This window comes from Triturus cristatus, chromosome 4_2 (genome assembly GCF_964204655.1).
Source record: "Triturus cristatus chromosome 4_2, aTriCri1.1, whole genome shotgun sequence".
In the NCBI taxonomy this organism is placed as follows: Eukaryota; Metazoa; Chordata; class Amphibia; order Caudata; family Salamandridae; genus Triturus; species Triturus cristatus.
The window spans coordinates 708,544,103-708,561,441 of NC_140586.1; positions in this window are offsets into that span (position 1 = coordinate 708,544,103).

The window sequence follows — 17,339 nt, forward strand, 5'->3', positions numbered from 1 at the left end:
CAGGACAGCGGGCAGAGACGCATATAAGAGCGGCAAGACAGGAAACAAGGGGCCACAAAATGAATGGTAGGGCGAGGAGGTCTGACCGAGAGAGGGGATAATCGCGAGGAGAGCGCACGGAGGAGAACGGAAAGAGAGCGCTATGACACGTGAAGCAGAAAAGGGTAGAGACAAGGATGTTAGAGAGCGAGCCGATGCATATGTTGACAGAAAATAACCCAGCCATTGCGCGAATTATAATAAACAAGAGAAGAAACTTAAAACAAGTATAACAAGCATTGGCCGCGCAGCCGAGAAAGAGATGGGGCCGCGCGGCCCTGAAAGTGATCGCGATCGCGTGCTGTGTGATGCGCTTAATGAGCCATGACAGAGAGGAAAGCCAGTTGGCGCTGCGCGTAACTGTGCACGTAACCGCAAGCTTTAGGCCACAAGCAAAAGCATGTGGTAGGATTTTTGAAGCCCACTTACTAAAAGTCTAGCCAGTGCAGTGCATGCGCTGGCTCAGGCGAGACCTAAAAATACAAACTAATAGTAAAGTCATCAAGTACCTAAAACCATACTTCCTGAAGCATGAAAAATCCTCAAGCATGAATTATGTAAGGGAAAGAATACATATTATCTCTTTTGCACCCCACCTTTCATTGTTTTAACCCCTTCGATGGGTATGACGGAGCGGTTCCGTCATGCGCGTCGGTTGCGCTGTGCGCATGACGGAACCGCTCCGTCATGGCCCCGCCCGCGCACAGAACCTTCAGCACAGCGCGGAAATCCGCGCCGCGCTGAAGGGGTTAAATCATCCAAAACAAGTACATAAGAGAAAGAATACATATCCCTTTGGGCCAGGAACCTTACATACGCTGACAAAACTCTATTATTTTCCATTATCTACCATATGTTTTACTTGTATTATCTTTTAAGGTTGGGAATATTTGCCCTCTCCTTTCATCACAACCCTAGCCTTCATTATATAACGCACATTTGTAAAGTGCACGTTCACCCGTAGACCTCTTGGCAATGAATAATAGATGTTTATTGTTTCCCAATGCAATGGTACTCATTTTATTGACCTCAGAAGGATGAAAGGCTGAGTGAACCAGCGTGGATTTGAACCTGTGACCATGAGGTCAAACAGGCTCCTCCGCATTAGTCCACTAAGCCACCAGACCCGGCATACAATACTACCCAACCACCACAATTCAGATTCATTTCATCAAACCCTCTCTGTTGTTTTAAGATTTTTCACATGCTTTAGCGAACAGGATGTTCTTTCCCTCATGCTTTCACAATTCTCCTAAATCTGATCTTTTTTCTGTAACCACATTGGAGATTCTTTAGTAGCAGGCTCTCTGCCTTTGAGTGCTATTATCGAGTGGGAGTCCACTAGAGCTCAAATAATGTTGTTTAGTTCTTCTTTCCATGGCAATCCATTTGTGAATAAAAGTTAGATATTCTCCATCGGTATTCGATTTACCATTCTACTAGATCATTAGCTTGTGGTCTGAACAGTGCTACCTTTTCATGTTTTTTCCTTTTTTTTTTTTTAAAAACCTTTATTGTCACTTCAAAATGTACACCGCTATTTAGCCAACAACCCGGAGGCAGGCAGCATAGTGACGTGGCGGCACGCCGCCAAAGCTTATCCACATCGTACATCTGAGCAGAATATCCAAAATAAGAAGATACACGATTCATAACAACAACAACCAAAAAGCGACAGTCGAGGAACAGTAGCACACGCTAATCATCAGTACTCCTGTAGTTGCCAACACGTTACCCACGCAGTGCCGCAGCCGCGGAAACACCAGGCAGCCCATCCAGTCATACCGCAGCCCAGCCACCAGAGCATCAGCGGTCAGGGTAGCGCATCCCCATCGCCAGTTAGCTTCCACATGCAGACCCAAAGCGCGCCCTTATCAAACCACCAGTCCAACCGCTCATGGCCTCAGTCCTCGCCAGTCGCATCCCTCCTCGCCAGCCAGTCCACTAACGGCTGCCATATATCCACAGGTCGTGAGCGCTGCGGCAACTGGTCCCAATAGGCAGCGAGTTGGTCCTTGCAGTATATCGCGGACCTAACCCATCCCGCAACGGCCGGCGGGGCCTGCTTCTTCCAGTGTACCGCCAATTGACGCTTGGCGAGCAGTAAGAGAAGGGCCACAAGACGACGCGACGCCGGGGGTATATTCTTAACAAAGCCCAGGAGGGCCACCAGTGGGTCCGGAACAATGAGCATGCCCACAATTTCACCGACGGCTTTGAAAATGGCATCCCAGAACCCGTCAATGGGTCCACATGTCCATACAAGATGGAAGAACGTAGCGTCCCCCGCGCCACATCTCCAACACTTCGCATCAGCCTGCAGGCCCATCTTGAAAAGTTGTATAGGTGTACGGTACGTCCTGTGTAAGTAGTTGAAGTGTACCAGCCGCAGCCTATAGTTAGGCGACAATTGCTCAAACTGGGCGCAGCAGAATTCCCACTGTTTTTCCGTGATGCGCACGCCCGCTTCCCCCTCCCACAGTGTCCTGGAGTCCACATGCGCAACAGGCGTCGCGCGTTGTGTAGACCTGTATATGCGTGTTATTAATTTCCGCGAGGAGGAGTTGGACAGTGCGTCCTCTAAGGCCGCCAGCGACGGCGGGGCCTCCGGGAACGTAGGGTACCTCTGTTTACAGGCCGACCGTAATTGATAGTAGAGTAGCAGCTCCGATGCCGTCGGTTCAGAGGCCGCGGCCATGTCATGCAGTGTAAGGAAAGTATCGTCCGGATACAGGTCACCTGCCACTGTCAGCCCACACGCACGGGCCCGGCGCGCCACCGCCACGTCCGTCAGCGGACCCAACAGGGGATTGCCCTCCAAAGGCATGCTCGGGGCGTAGAGATCAGAGATGCCCGCGCGCCCAGCAATGCCCGCCCAGGCCCATCGCACCATTTCCACGGTGTCAATGTCTTCCCTAGGTCGTTTATATTTCTGGTACACCGCTGTCCGTAGCGGACAGGGCGCCGCCACGTCCATCTCTATCGCCACGTGTGGCTGGTAAGGAATCGGGTGATGCCAATAGTGCAAGTATTGTGCCTGCGCGCTGTACGCATACAGCTCAAAGTCCGGGGCTGCTAGGCCCCCCTGACGGAAGGGGAGTGTAAGGAGGTTCCAAGCCACTCGAGGCTGCCTGCCCGCCCAGACCAGTTCGATCACGGCTGAGCGGAGGCGGCGGAAGAATGCCTTTGTTAGTGGTAAAGGGATGTTTACAAATAGATAAAGGAACTTGGGCACAACGACCATTTTCGCGATAGCAATGCGGCCCAACATGGAAAGCGGCAGCGCCTTCCATCTCTTCACCTTGGTCTCCAGCCACTCCATGGCCACCCCAAAGTTAGACAGCCACACTTCCTGAATTGAGCGACTGATCCGAATGCCTAGGTACTTGACCTCGTCAGTGGCCCATTCAATCGGGAATTCCGTATGACATGCAGACGTGCCGTCCGTCAGCGGCAACATCACTGACTTCGACCAGTTTATATCTATGCCGGTTAGGCCACTATAGCGTATCACCTCTCTCATCAACGGATCAAAGTTCTCTGACGGGTTCAACATATATATAGTAAGATCATCAGCATACATCGATATCAACAGGCCACGTGACGTGAAGCCTATGCTGCGCTGAGTGTGGTGTTGCCTCAATCGAGCCGCCAGTGGCTCCGTGGCGATAGCAAAGAGTAACGGCGAAAGCGGGCAACCCTGTCGAGTCCCTCTGGTTATGCGTATGGGCGCAGACGTTTGACCATTCACCCGCACTCTTGCCGTCGGGCCATTATAAAGTACGCCGATACGCCTAGCAAAGGGCAGGCTAAAACCCATTCGGGTAAACAGTGTCCGCAAAAATTTCCACTCCAGGGAGTCAAACGCTTTGGTCGCGTCCAGCAACGCCGCCGTCGCCTGCACCCTAGGGTCCAGGTAGTGTAGGAGCCCAAAAAGCACCCTCAGGTTCTGGGAGGTGGATCTCCCCATGACAAAGCCCGACTGATCAGACAGCGCTATCTGTGGCAGCATAAATTTTAGGCGGTCAGAGAGCAATTTCGCATATATTTTAGCGTCAAGGTTTATCAGTGAAAGCGGGCGATAGGAGTCCGGGCTAGTGGGGTCCTTTCCCGGTTTCAGCAGCGTGATGATCAATGCTTCACGCATTGACTGGGGAAGGATACCCGTTTCCACCGCCTCCTCAAATACTTTGTGCAAGCGCGGAACCAGGATGTCAGCATATTCTTTGTAGAAGGCCGCCGTCAGCCCATCAGGGCCTGGTGCCTTGCATGGGGGCAAACTAGCGATCACTGCCCTTATGTCGTCCGGCGCAAACGGGAGCTCCATGTACTGTCTGGCGCTATCATTGAACCACGCCAACGCTATAGTATCTAAGTACTCTCGGAGAACAGTGTCATCCGGATCCACCCTGGAAGTATATAATTCTCTATAAAAGTCTGTCATAGTGGCGAGTATATCCGGTGGCTCCCGCACCACCCCACCGTCTTCCCTCTGTAATTCCAGGATATGATCCGCCCCACGCGGTGCCCGCAACAAGTTCGCCAGCGTGCGGCCCGCGCGGTCCCCCTCTCCATATCGTCTGGCCTGACAGTCCTTAGACAAATACGCGACCTCACGGTCAGCTTCCTCCTGGTATCTAGTCAGCGTCGATCTAAATGCAGCCCGCACGCCATCAGAAGGCGCCGCAAGCAACGTGGACTCCAGCCGCGCAAGCTCCGCCTCCAAGGAGCGAAGCGTGAGCCGTATGGATCTCAGAACTCCCGACTTCAGGGACATGCAGTACCCTCTTGCGACCACCTTGCAGGCCTCCCACAGTATGCCCGGGGACTCCACAGATCCCTCATTAAGCTCAAAGTACTCCTCAAGCTTTTCGCGGAGACCTTGCTGGAATACCTGGTCGCGCAGTGCCCGGGAGGGGAACCGCCAGCTAAAGGGCGTAGCATATTTGGAGGGGGTAGCCAGTGACAATAATACCGGAGCATGATCAGAAAGTGACCGCGGCAGGTGCTCTACCTCTAGTACCGAGGTGTGTAGATCTCTGGATAACAGCCAGTAGTCTAGCCTGGACCAGGCAGCCCTATGCGCAGTTATGCACGTGCCCGCGCGATCCCCGGGGTGCACTACCCTCCAGGAATCCACCAGCCCCGCATCCTGTATAATACCTCCGAGCGTCTCCGCCGCTCTAGGATGATGGTCCCTGGCCGCGCCCTGCCTATCCATCGTGTCAGATAGCACCACGTTGTAGTCACCCCCCCACAGCACTGCCGCCGGCCCCCGGGTCTGTACCTTATGCCATAACTCTCCATAAAAGTCGGGATTGTCGTCATTAGGGCCATAGACATTCACCAGCACCACTCTCATGCCATGCAGCGCCCCCACCAGTATGATATATCTGCCGTCCGCATCCCTAATCGTCTCATGTGTGGTCCATGGAAGCCCTCTTCTGATTAAGATCGCCACCCCTCTGGAGTAATTGGAATATGCCGCATGTACTAGCTCTGCCCATCTGTGCCGCCGGAGCAGCTGTAGCGCAGTAGCAGTTAGATGGGTTTCCTGCAGGAGGCAGATGTCTATGTCTTTCCTAAGTAGGTAGGCCTGCACCAGCCTGGCCTTGCGGCCGTCATTCATACCCCGCACATTCCAAGTTAGGCACTTCACTTTCTGCACGGCGACAAGTACCTCAAAAAACCATAATCCAGCAGCAGGCCATATCCGCTCAGCTCGCCACTCCCGCCCCACCCGCAAACACAAGGGTCAAACCCCAGCAGCACGGCTAGCAACCAGGCACAGGAGTGAACGCAGCACCTCGTGCATATTGACGGAAAACATTGCAGTGTGTACTGTATAGTAAACGATAGATCACAGCGATGCGCTTCCTCACGGTCGTCGCTACAAACCCCACAACTAACCATAACATCCTCCCAACTCCCAAGTCCAGAATCCCCACCCGCGCCAACCCCCCAATCAGGTTGTGCAACATCCCCCCGATTACCCTCCCCACCCCACAATCGTTAACTAAGGCCATTGGTAGCAACCCGTAAATGGGAATCATCCCCTGAGGCGCGCAGGTTGGCCACCTACTAACCCCGTACTCTTGACAGGGCGATCAAGCGCCTGCTGGATGTGCCAGCTCGAGGACCCCCACCCCCTAGATCAAGAGGTCATATTAATAGCAGCCCAGCCATCTGGAGGAAATCCCCAATGTCCCCAGCAGACACCAGTCTCCAATCTAGCCCATACAGGCAGGTCACAGTGAAACACCAAAAAACCCCATCGGATACAATCATTCCACATCACTTAGCCTGTCCTGGAGATCTGGTCCCTCCGCAGGCGGGTGGTTCTTCTGGTCTCTGGCCAATTGCTTCGCGTACTGCAGGGCTGCCTTCGCATCCACGAAGAAAGAAGGTTTCCCCGGGCCCTGCACCCGGAGCTTGGCAGGGTAGATCAATGAGTATTTCGTGCCCGTTTGTTGAAAGATTTTCTTCGCCGGCATGAATTCTCTGCGGGCCGTCTGAACCTGTAGAGTGAAGTCCGGGTACAGCGCGATGTGGTTGCCCTTGTATTGCACGTCCTTCATGTCTCGTGCCATGCGCAATATCGTGTCCCGGTCCCTGTAATTCAAGATGCGCGCGATGATGGGCCTGGACGGTGCTCCCGGCTTTGGCCTAGGTCCCAGTGTCCTATGTGCCCTTTCAACTAGGAACATCGGCGAGAGACCTGTCCCGAACAAGTCTTTCAACATCTGCTCGACATACTGCTCCATGTTGGTGATGTCCGTCGATTCTGCCACCCCCGTGATGCGGATGTTGTTGCGCCTTGAGCGAGCCTCCAAATCCTCGTTCTTTTGCTGTATGAGAGCCAGGACTTTTTCCATACCCCTCATTTGCGTGGCCAGCGCCGACTGGTTCTCCTCCGTCTCCGCGACACGGGTTTCCAGCCCTTCCACTCTGCCCTCCTGCTTGTCCATTCGCGTCGTAATACCATCCATGCGCGCCGCTAGCGCGTCCATCTTGCCATCTATTCCCTGCAGGCTCGTCTTTAGTTCCTGAAACATTGATTTGATGTCCACGTCTTGAGAGCCGCCCTGGGCATCCTTCGCAGCTTCGGAGTCCCGAACGTCCGGATCCGGCGTTTTTTGTTTAGATTTGTCGAATGTCAGTCGCGGTTGGCGGGTATCAGGCTTGCCCATTGCTGCCTCGCAGCGCTAACAATGGAACGGAGCCGCCGCTATCCCCAGACCGCAACCCGAATGGTTGTCGCCAGCAGCCACAGTCCTGCGCAGCAGAGTATGCCCTTCCACGGATCAATACGCTTCGCCGGTCCAGCTGCGGCACAGGTCACCAGCCGCAGGCCGCCCCCAGCGCGACCACTGCACTGTTAAGATCCCAGGTCAGGGCTTCGCGGCAGCACCGCACGGCGTCAGCAACGCTCCGACCCGGCAAAATGGCGTCTCACACGGTGCCTCCAAGGCGCAAACGCCGCCCGTCACCACAGGCACACGCACCGGACCTCGAGGGGTTGCGGCCCACTAACGCTCAGTCTCAGGGTCCAGGCAGCAGGCACCCCCCCCCAGCCGCAGCCGCAGGCAGACCGCAGTCACAGGGAGCTCCCACGCAGGCAGCCGTATCTTCGCTGGTCCTGGCGCGATGGTCGTCCTCCGTCCCCGGTCCCGAGGTACGGCGCAGATCCCAGCGCTCAAAGGAGAGCAGAAGCGCCCCACAAGCACAGCACGGATTACTTCGCCGGGTGGATCGGCAAATCGCGCCCTGCTCACGGTGTCCCACAGGGCCCCTCTCCGGGCGACGGCTCAGGCCCACGTTCCTCGACCTCCGTTATGGCCTCCAGGCTCCCCCAAGCGCGGGGACACAGAGCGCCCTCCTGGCGCTGAATTGCAGTTCCGCCAGCAGCGAACCTCAGCCCAGGGCGCACCGCCACCGGATCACAGCGTCCCCCGAGGGGGAAGAGTCAGTGAGGCAGCGCTCAACCAGGCCCGGGGAGATCAGACGCACACCCTCGAGCAGCACCGCGCCTCTCCGGGCACCAGCCCCACGCCAGTCCCCGGCTTCCACGAGGGTCTCAGGCCCCGCCTCCGGTGGTCGCTCGGCAGGCCGATAGTCGCTGCAGCCGCACTCGCTGTGGCAGTGATCCCCTCCGGCCGGGCCCCCACACCAGGCGTTCAGGCGGGGGCGAGAGGGCCGAGACCAGGCACAATTTATTCGGATAACCGCCGGATTAATTTACTCGATCGGCGGAGCTGCGGTTTCAGGCAGCCATTCCGCCTCGCAGCCAAGCCACGCCCCCTACCTTTTCATGTTTTATACCAAACTCTACCATAAGTGCTGACATTGCTGTTAAGACAAATTGCACCCCATTATTGGTTTCTAGCACCTTGAGTATCCCTTCATCCAAAAATATTTCTCTCAAAAAACCTCAATACCTTATTGGTGCTTACCCGATCCATTGCCCTCACCACAAACCACTTACTGTGATAATCCACCACTTGTTCCTAATCTGTTAAAAGTTCCTCTAAAATCAATAGGCAGTCTCTCCCAAGGTCTTTTAGGTAATTCCCTATACCTCAGAGGTGGTTATCTAATTATTTTATTTTTATCACTGTCACCACATGCATAATTATCACTTAAATTTCCCTCATCTTCCCGATCTATACTTGGTCACCAGAAACACTGCCTTAACCTTCTTTTAGCCATGCTTCAACCCAGATGCCCCTTATGTACAATCTTGATCGACTTCACTCTTAGCTGTCTTGGTGGAACAATGTGGTCATGCCCCTAAAATCTTATCCCCATGAGTGATTAATTGCTTTTTCATCATAAATATTAGACACTTATACTCTTTCAAGTCCTTCCCCAATCTCCAGCTGTCACCAATGTGTTTTTTTTCCTCAATCTCTTCATATATCTTATCTTCCCCCCACAGCTCTCTTCCACTCCTCTTCGCTGAGAACAAACTTTGCTCCAATATGGACCTCCTCATCCCCTTCTACTTGTGTATATGATACATTCTCAACTGATGAATGTGATAAACAATCAGTCAAAATGTTTTCCCCCCTTTTGCATAATCCGCTACAAAACTGAAATCCATCACAGTCTGGGCAATGCGTTATCCTCGGTTATACTGCCCTCCAAACCTCAAACAACGGTTTATGGTCCACTCTAACAATAAAAACAAAGAACCTTAAGATATTACCTGAAATGGTTGATCCCCTAACAGCATGCTAATGCTCCCTTTTCCATGGCAAAGTATGATCGTTCTGCACCCTGCAATCGCCGTGATGCAAACAGTTTGGTTTTTTTTCTTATCCATGAACCCTTTGTGAAAATACCACTCCTATATCTGCATTGCTTCTTGTATGTTGGAACAAAAGTTATTTTGTTTACATCGAAATGTCCTAACGTTAGGGCATTGGTAATATATTTCTTAACATTTTCAAAAGCATCATGACATTCTAGCCCCCATTTGAGCACATTTCTCTTTATCATCAATGCCCTCATAAGTTCTACAAAATTACAGTAAAATTACATATACACTTAGAATATTATTCCGCCAACCCTAGGAATGATTTCAACTGCTCCTTGTTCGATGGACGAATGGCCTCTTTGATGGCCTTTATAATATTTTCCTCTGGTTTAATACCATTCTCAGAAATCTCATGTCCTAAACAGTTACTTTTTTTTCTCCATTGCCAGTTTTCTTCTATATCCTTTACCCATTTTTAAAATCCTTACCAACTATATTCCTCGAATAGTTAGTAATGTTCCTGTTCCGATGTTGTGCCCATCATTATATCACCCTGGAAACATAACACTCTTTTCAGCCCTGCAAATAGTCTATGCATTATCTTTTGGAAGACAGCTGAGACTGATGCCAAACTAAGTGGCATTCAACAGTAATGGCATGCTCTGAGTGGTGTTGCAAAAGACGTTAACGGGACTGATACATGATGTAAATTTACTTGATGATACTCTGCGGACATATCTAACACACTTAAAACCTTTCCAATTCCCATCATGCTTAGCATTTCTGTGAAATTGGGAAGGGACGGCTGTCCTCCCATATGTTCTTGTTTAGATCACGCAATAGGTACCAACCACTCGACAATTCAAATAATTTTCTCATCTAGGGTTACTTGAACATTATATTTATTTAATCTCCTCAACATGTCATTACTTACCTGAGAAATGTATGTCTGGATCAATAGAGTGTACTCCCACTGGATATCAGGTTAGCTCTCATTACGACTCCTCACCTGATTTCAGATTGATTTCTTTTTTCTTTTTTTAAATCACACTTTGCACCATCAATGCAATGCAGGAGGTCTGCTCAGCTGGCCAGATATGCGCTAAGAAATAACTCTCACCATCAACTCTAATGAGACCAACTCAAACATCTTCCAGACAGTTGGCGTCATGCATTGTACGGCTACAACAGGCATTGGTGTCTATTCTCATAACCTTGAATTCTAGCAGATGGTCAAACACAGGTGTTGATATGTATCTCAAGCGTGGTGTTTATCCTCAGTTGTCTGTTCCGGGCCCCTCTCGTGCTACCCCATACCGCTCCGTCTCCCCACCCCATTGGTAGTCTCCCTCCTGCATGTGCTTATATGGTCAACCAGTTGGCCCCCCTTAATCACACTCAAGAACAGGCCTCCACACTTTCTCAACCTTGCGTGGGCAACCCCAGTCTCTATACACTTTCTACTCCGCCCTCATACACCAGCTAAGGGTTGATTCCCACTCCTAGGTGTGGGAAGAACGGGGCTGCCCCGCCGATTGGCTGTGGCCCACCATGCAACTGCTAGGACTACATTGCAAAACAGCAGCGTATATTTCTCCAGTGTTTGCTCCCGTCAGATGCTCAATGTAATCCGGTATGATTTCTTTTTCAGACGTCTAACAAGAGGTTACTTCTTCTCCCACTTCCAACATCTTGAAGCCTGTGCAGTACATCATAACAAGTTCTTAACATAAGATTCATCCTTGTACATCCCATCCACACTCACATTTACTTTAGAAAACCACACCTGGTTACATTTAGTACTTTAACTGAAAGTTTGTCTTTTCTTGGTTGTCCCAGATTTAATGAACCTCTCTCTTATGGTGAATTCAGCAAGCATGCCTTTAGATGTTTCAACCTGATACTTATCACACTTCTGCTTCTTAACTTCTACTCCTTAAATGTGGGGCGGTCTCCTTTCATATTACCTCCAGGCATTCCCACATGCCCCATCAGGAGCAAGGCTATCTCCTCCAGAGAACACCTTTCCTCTGTATAGTTCATACATGCCAGCTCTCCCAGTTAAGGTGATTCTTGGTTTATTTATTTAGGCATTCTACCTTTTAAAATGTTGTGGTATTCTCTCTTTGTTTTATATCATGTTATATTTATTAGTTATGACATGTTCCTTGTCATTTTGCTTTACCACTCTTACCACCATCGTACGTGTCCCTTCTCCTCCTTCCTGCCGTTCCTCTGTCTCCCTCTTCCTTTGTTCCTTGTACTCAGTGTTTACCCTCAAGTTGTACTATTCTTCCACTTTGCAGACCAAAGAGGAAAATGAGAAATGCAGAGGTAGACTAAAAAAATACAAGAAGAAAAAAGAAAAAGGAGGAAACTGAAAAGAGAATGCACAACAAAGGATGAATGAAAGAAAAAGTGTAAAAAGATGGAAAGAAAGAGTGAAAGTGATAAGGACAGGAAGAAATAAAAGCAAGGGGAAAAAAGGAAGGAGCAGCAAGAAAAAAGAGAAAGACGTAAAGAATACGTTTGCAGAAGAGAGTAGGCTGCATTATCCTGCACTGTCACACACAAGCGAACAGAGTGCCTGATTTACCAAGGTAAAATAACACTTTCGTGAAAGTTTATCATTGTTTGCTATTCATAAAAGGATTTATGAGTAGTATCTTTACGTGTGCAGAGTCTCCGCACGCGGAAAGACCTACATTTTTATTTGTGGAGACTCCACTCTTGCAAAGATGGTACTCGTAAATCCCTTTTTGAATACCAAGCAGTCATAAACTTACACACATGTGTAAGTTTACCTTTGTGAATCAAGCCCAGAGTGTTTTAAATAGCTACTTTATCAAGTTGTCGGTACTATAATCTCAAGCCTACTGACAAGACAAATATTTGTGAGCTACTCAGTGGCAGCCTGCGAGCTACTGCCAGCTCGTGATTGACCTGCTGGAGACCTCAGGTTTATGTGATGCTGACACTGTTCACATTTGCTTTCCTTTATGACCACCATATTTTTACAAAAAGAAAAATCTAAATTCACAAAATTATGAAATATTTCGGAATATATTTTGCACACAGTTCAACAATAAGAAACTCCTTTAGAATGCTTTCTTGCCTTGTATAAATATACTCAAATCTGATAGTCTATGTGTTGAAGATTATGAAAAACAAATTTCCTTAACAACAGGATTAGGCCAAGAAAAAAAGCGCCCTTGTACAACTCTTTCTTCTTTTCGAATGCCTAATGCAAAATATTTAAGGCAAGAAAATATTCTGAAAAATGGGTACATAAATATTGCATTGCGACAAATTTGGTAAAGTCTGCACATTGTCAGATCTTGTATTTAGGAATATAATATCCCTTTTAAATAAAATGCAGTACCGAACATATGAACTCAAAATGTCTCTCTATTTTTCACATTCCTTTTCAACTGAGCAGGGTGGTCGAGGAACATCCTATTAGAAAGGGTGTAAGAAGGGAGCTCCTCGACTGTGAGGTGGGACAACACCAGCGAGTGCCTCCACAAGGAGTCAAAAAAGATCTTTCACCAAAAGGCTTTGGGCAGAAGCTGAAGACTAAGCTAGGGGGGTGGGACATGTGAACACCATCTTCTAGGATTTATAGAGCTGGGGCCAGGGCTTCTCCTGGCCCTGAGCAAGAACATCTAGTGGTGTCTGACCACCATCATCTGGGCCTACATCCACTGCCTCCTAAACTCCGGCTTCCCCTACCATTGGGGCCTCTAGTTTCAACCCCTGCACAGCCATAATGCCCTCCTCCAAGTGCCCACCCAGATGAACACCAGCAGTCAAGGGACACTCTAACGTCTAACACTCTGCAGTCCTCTTGTACAGTCAACTGCCTTTTCCCAGAATATGTGTTCTTGGCGGCTCTGAAGGGGGCCCAGAGGCCAATCAGAGGGGTTTAGGGAGCAATCTTTGAATTATCCGGGCTTTAGTTGGAGAGCTCTTAATACTCAGATGTTCACTGAACAGCTCTGAACTTTATGTTGCCTTATTAACTCCTTGATAGTAGATCTTACGTCATGTCTGCCTGCCCAACCCTCCTAACTGCCTTTTGTCCCCTCTCCCAGTCGACTGTCATTCCTGTTTCCCCTGTGTTAGCTTCTTCCCATAAGGGATGTAGTCTTGATACAGCCAGCCATTTAACATTCGCATTAGAAGAGGCCTTCGCTATTGTGGTAAAAAGGAGGGTGAGGAAGGCCAGGAACATATGCCCACAAGCAAGAAATGTTGCTCAGCTATCCCCTCTGGCTTGGGGGAATTACTTTGTTATAGTTCAGGACAGGGGACAGATTTGTTGTAGTCTTTATTGGCTTGTGTTTTTTAATGGATCCCCTTTGTGTATAGACTGCTTTCTTGGCGTTTTCTGGTGTGTTCATATTATTTGCTTACCCAATTCAAATTTGCATGTCTTGTACTTAGACACCATTTTACCTACTGTTACCCATTTCCAAAGACTGTCTGGTGGAGGAAAGTATTAGGTATTTAGAAGATGCATTCAAATTCATTATGACATTTTTATATCTAATATACTTTGAAGGTAAACAAAGACCAGAATATAAATAACAAACCCTATGCAAATGTCACATTAAACATTCAACAAAGATGAAAGATAGACACAGGTTTTATATAAAAAAAGGTGGAGTAATTTATTTTACAAAATTGTTTTCATTGAGTGGGTTAGGGATAAAGTAAACACATTGTACAATACAATACAAAACCTTTTGTGGGAGGTTTATCCTACTACTCTATGTAATGCTGGTGGTGAGATTGAGAGAGGGTGCTTGTCTTGTGGGTGCTTGAGTTGATGGGGTTGGAGGTTGAGGTCATGTTGATGGAGGTGGGTCTGGTAGCGGTTCTGTGGGTGGTTGTGGAAGAGGTGTGAAGTATGCAGATGGTGTGTCCCTCTTAAGCTGCTGTGCCTCTGTAAAATCTTTTGTATCCATTGGCCGCAAAGAGTGACATTCACATATTTGGCTTATTCCTTCTATCATCTTCATGGCCATGGCAAGTTGCATAGCCTAGCACGCTCGTCATTTAAACCTTCAATAAGTTCTCAGTGTATCTCTTTTATGTTGTAGTAAGATTTTGTCCGGTTTTCCAATTCAGGGACTCTTAGTCAACTAAGGGATTCCTTTAAGAGAGCCATCTACTTTTTTTTTCTTCCAAACAGATTTTATTGAAGTTTTCAAGTAAGCATCAAACATACATAATACATCAGAATGCAGCATGAATCGAGTGGGCCCACGTCTCTCTTCGCAATTTAAGCAGAAATGCAATCGAGAGCCCGTGCTAAGCAGGAGAGCACGCCGTGTGTGTCACACACCCCATTGAATGTTCCACTGCAACAGGATTCACTTTCCAGAACAACTCAACCATCTCCCCAAACCCTGTAGTGTCCTGCCCTCTCACTCTCAATCAAGCTCATTGCTAGTGTGTGTGGACCAGGGTAGCAATCTTTGTAACCAAGTGGAAACCGCTTTACTTAGCACCACCAACCATCACAAACTCACTGTGTTGCCCCCTGCCAGCCTCGAGAGGGCAGGAGGCCACCAGGCCTACAGCCTCCCACGGCATCTAGCCGCAGCCTGGCTGGTTCATAGAGCAACTCGTCCAACTCAAAGGCACCGTCACAGTCCATCCCCACCTTTAATGCCTCTCAAGCCCCTGCTAAGTCCATCGGCCTACTGCCCTGGTATGCCTTCCTAAGTAATGCGCCCCCCTTCCAGTCCACCCATCGTAGTAGCTCAGCTCTCCACTGCTCAACCCCGAGACCAACAGTGTCCTTCCACTACACTGGTATTTGCCGCTTGGCAAGCACCAGGGCCAAATCCCCAGCAGACACAGCCTGGGGTAGAGGTCCAGCGAGTGCTCTGTGACAACCACCAGCAATCGCAAACCCTCTGACCAATAAGAGGCCAGATGGGCGCAGCTCCAGAGGAGGTGAAGTAAACCTCCACCCCCAAGTGGTACCTGGGGCATGCTTAAATAGTAAGTGAGAAGTAGGTGCTAAGCTTTTTGGGAGTAAGATATGCCTGATGTAAGATATAATAGTGAATACATTTGAAGCGAGCATTGCGGTACACTTTGGGGACAACCTCTCCCACATTTTGATACAGTCTCCTTCATTCAAGGGCAACTGCAAGTCGGCCTCCCACTTCTCCCTGAGCTGAGCAAGAGGCAGCACCATGTCTACCTGAAGTGCCCCATACAGCCCTGACACCAGCTTCTGCGTATTGGCAGCATCACAGATAAATTAGAAGCTACAATGCGACTAGTGTTCAGTATCCTGCCTCCTCCTGGGTTTCCACACTACCACAGTCAGACTAACATGCAGCAGAAATTGCCCCGCCGGAAGGTCAAATTCCACATGCAGATCTTCAAAGGAATTTAGGGGCATATCAGCAACAACCGGCGATAATTATCGCTAAGCGCACTTAGCGCTAGGATAATTATCGCTGGCTAACGTGGATTTTTATCGCTGAGATAGCATGCTATTAGCAACGGTTATCTCAAAAGCGATAAAAATCCTAGCGCTAACTTCCAAACGTGAGATTATCGCTGGAAACCAGGCGCTAATCTCACGAAGGTTGGCGTTAGCTTGATGACAGGGCCTCACATACTTAGCCATGATATCCACCTTCCATAGGATATCATGGCTAAGTCAGTCCTGAAGCAGGCATAAGGAAAGTAGCGATAACAGGGGTTATCGCTACTTTTCTTGCCGCTATGCTTCATAGCGTGGGGCTTGATGATAGGAGAAATGTCGCTTAGCAAGATTTCTCCAGTCATGTCAGGTCAGGAACGCCCACTTTGCATCTCATTAGAGATGCAAAGCTGGTCGTTAAGAATCTGGGTGCTAATGCAAGGTTTCACGCCATAGCGTGACCTTGCTAATTAGGCGATAAAATTATCGCCGCTTCTCGCCCTAAAACGGACGGAAAAGCGGCGATAATTTTATATCGCCTCGTTGCTGATATGCCCCCATGTTTCCCATCTGCATAAACACACCCAAAGTATCTATGCCCGCTGCAATCCAGTCCTGTAGGCAACCCCATTCGATCCCCTCAACCCGCATAAGCAGGACCTGAAGCAGTAGCCCCAGGGAGTATGGAGTGTGCCACCGTGTTCTGCGGAGCGCCCTCAGCCAACAGTGCCAGAGTACAGCCAGGTCCTGCCTGCCTGTAGTATGTGCCCTCTTAGGGTCAAGCAAAATGGGTCCAAAGCCGGGCTTGTTTCAGATTGAGGTGAGTATCTGTAGTCTCTAGACCCCTAAACCAGCCCATACACCAATGCATCTGGGCCGCCAGGTATTAGGACTCGAAGTCAGGTGCACCCATTCTGTGGATCTGGGCAATCAGAATCATGTCTTACTCTCGAAAGATACCCCGGGGTACAACCACTGCCAGCACAGAAAAAAAGTAGTGAAGGCGGGGTAAGGCTATTATTTTAGGTATCGCAATCCATCCAGCTACCAAAATCGGAAGCGGCTTCCAAAATATCATCCTAGCCTGAAACGCCACCACAGCCACCCCTACATTCCCTTCCAAGATCTCAGGGGTGTTTCAATACTATGAGGGACTCCCTCAAGGAGGGGGGCAACGCATGGCCCTTCTCCGCTACTTGGAATAAGGGAGCCAGGCGTGGGGCAAGCAGGCCAATGTAGGACACATACATCTCCAGAGGGAGCCCATGAACCCTTTCCCTGGTCATCCGCTGTAGCTCCGCTTTAATCTCTTCGACTAATATAAATGCCTTCCCAGCTCCTCTGTCTCATCTTGTGAAAGTCGGCACAGTGGAGGGCCACAAAGTAGCGCTGAATGCCCTGGTCCCTCTCCCTGCAATTGCTGGCAAACAATGTAGTATAATAATCAAGATAGCCCTGATTCATTGCATCTTGCCTATGAAGCCTATTCCCTGCAGTTGTGACCAATTGCAGAATCTGAATTCCACACCTGGTGGGGTTGGCCAACCAGGGCAACAAGGAGCCAGTCTTATTCCTCTTGGCATGCACACA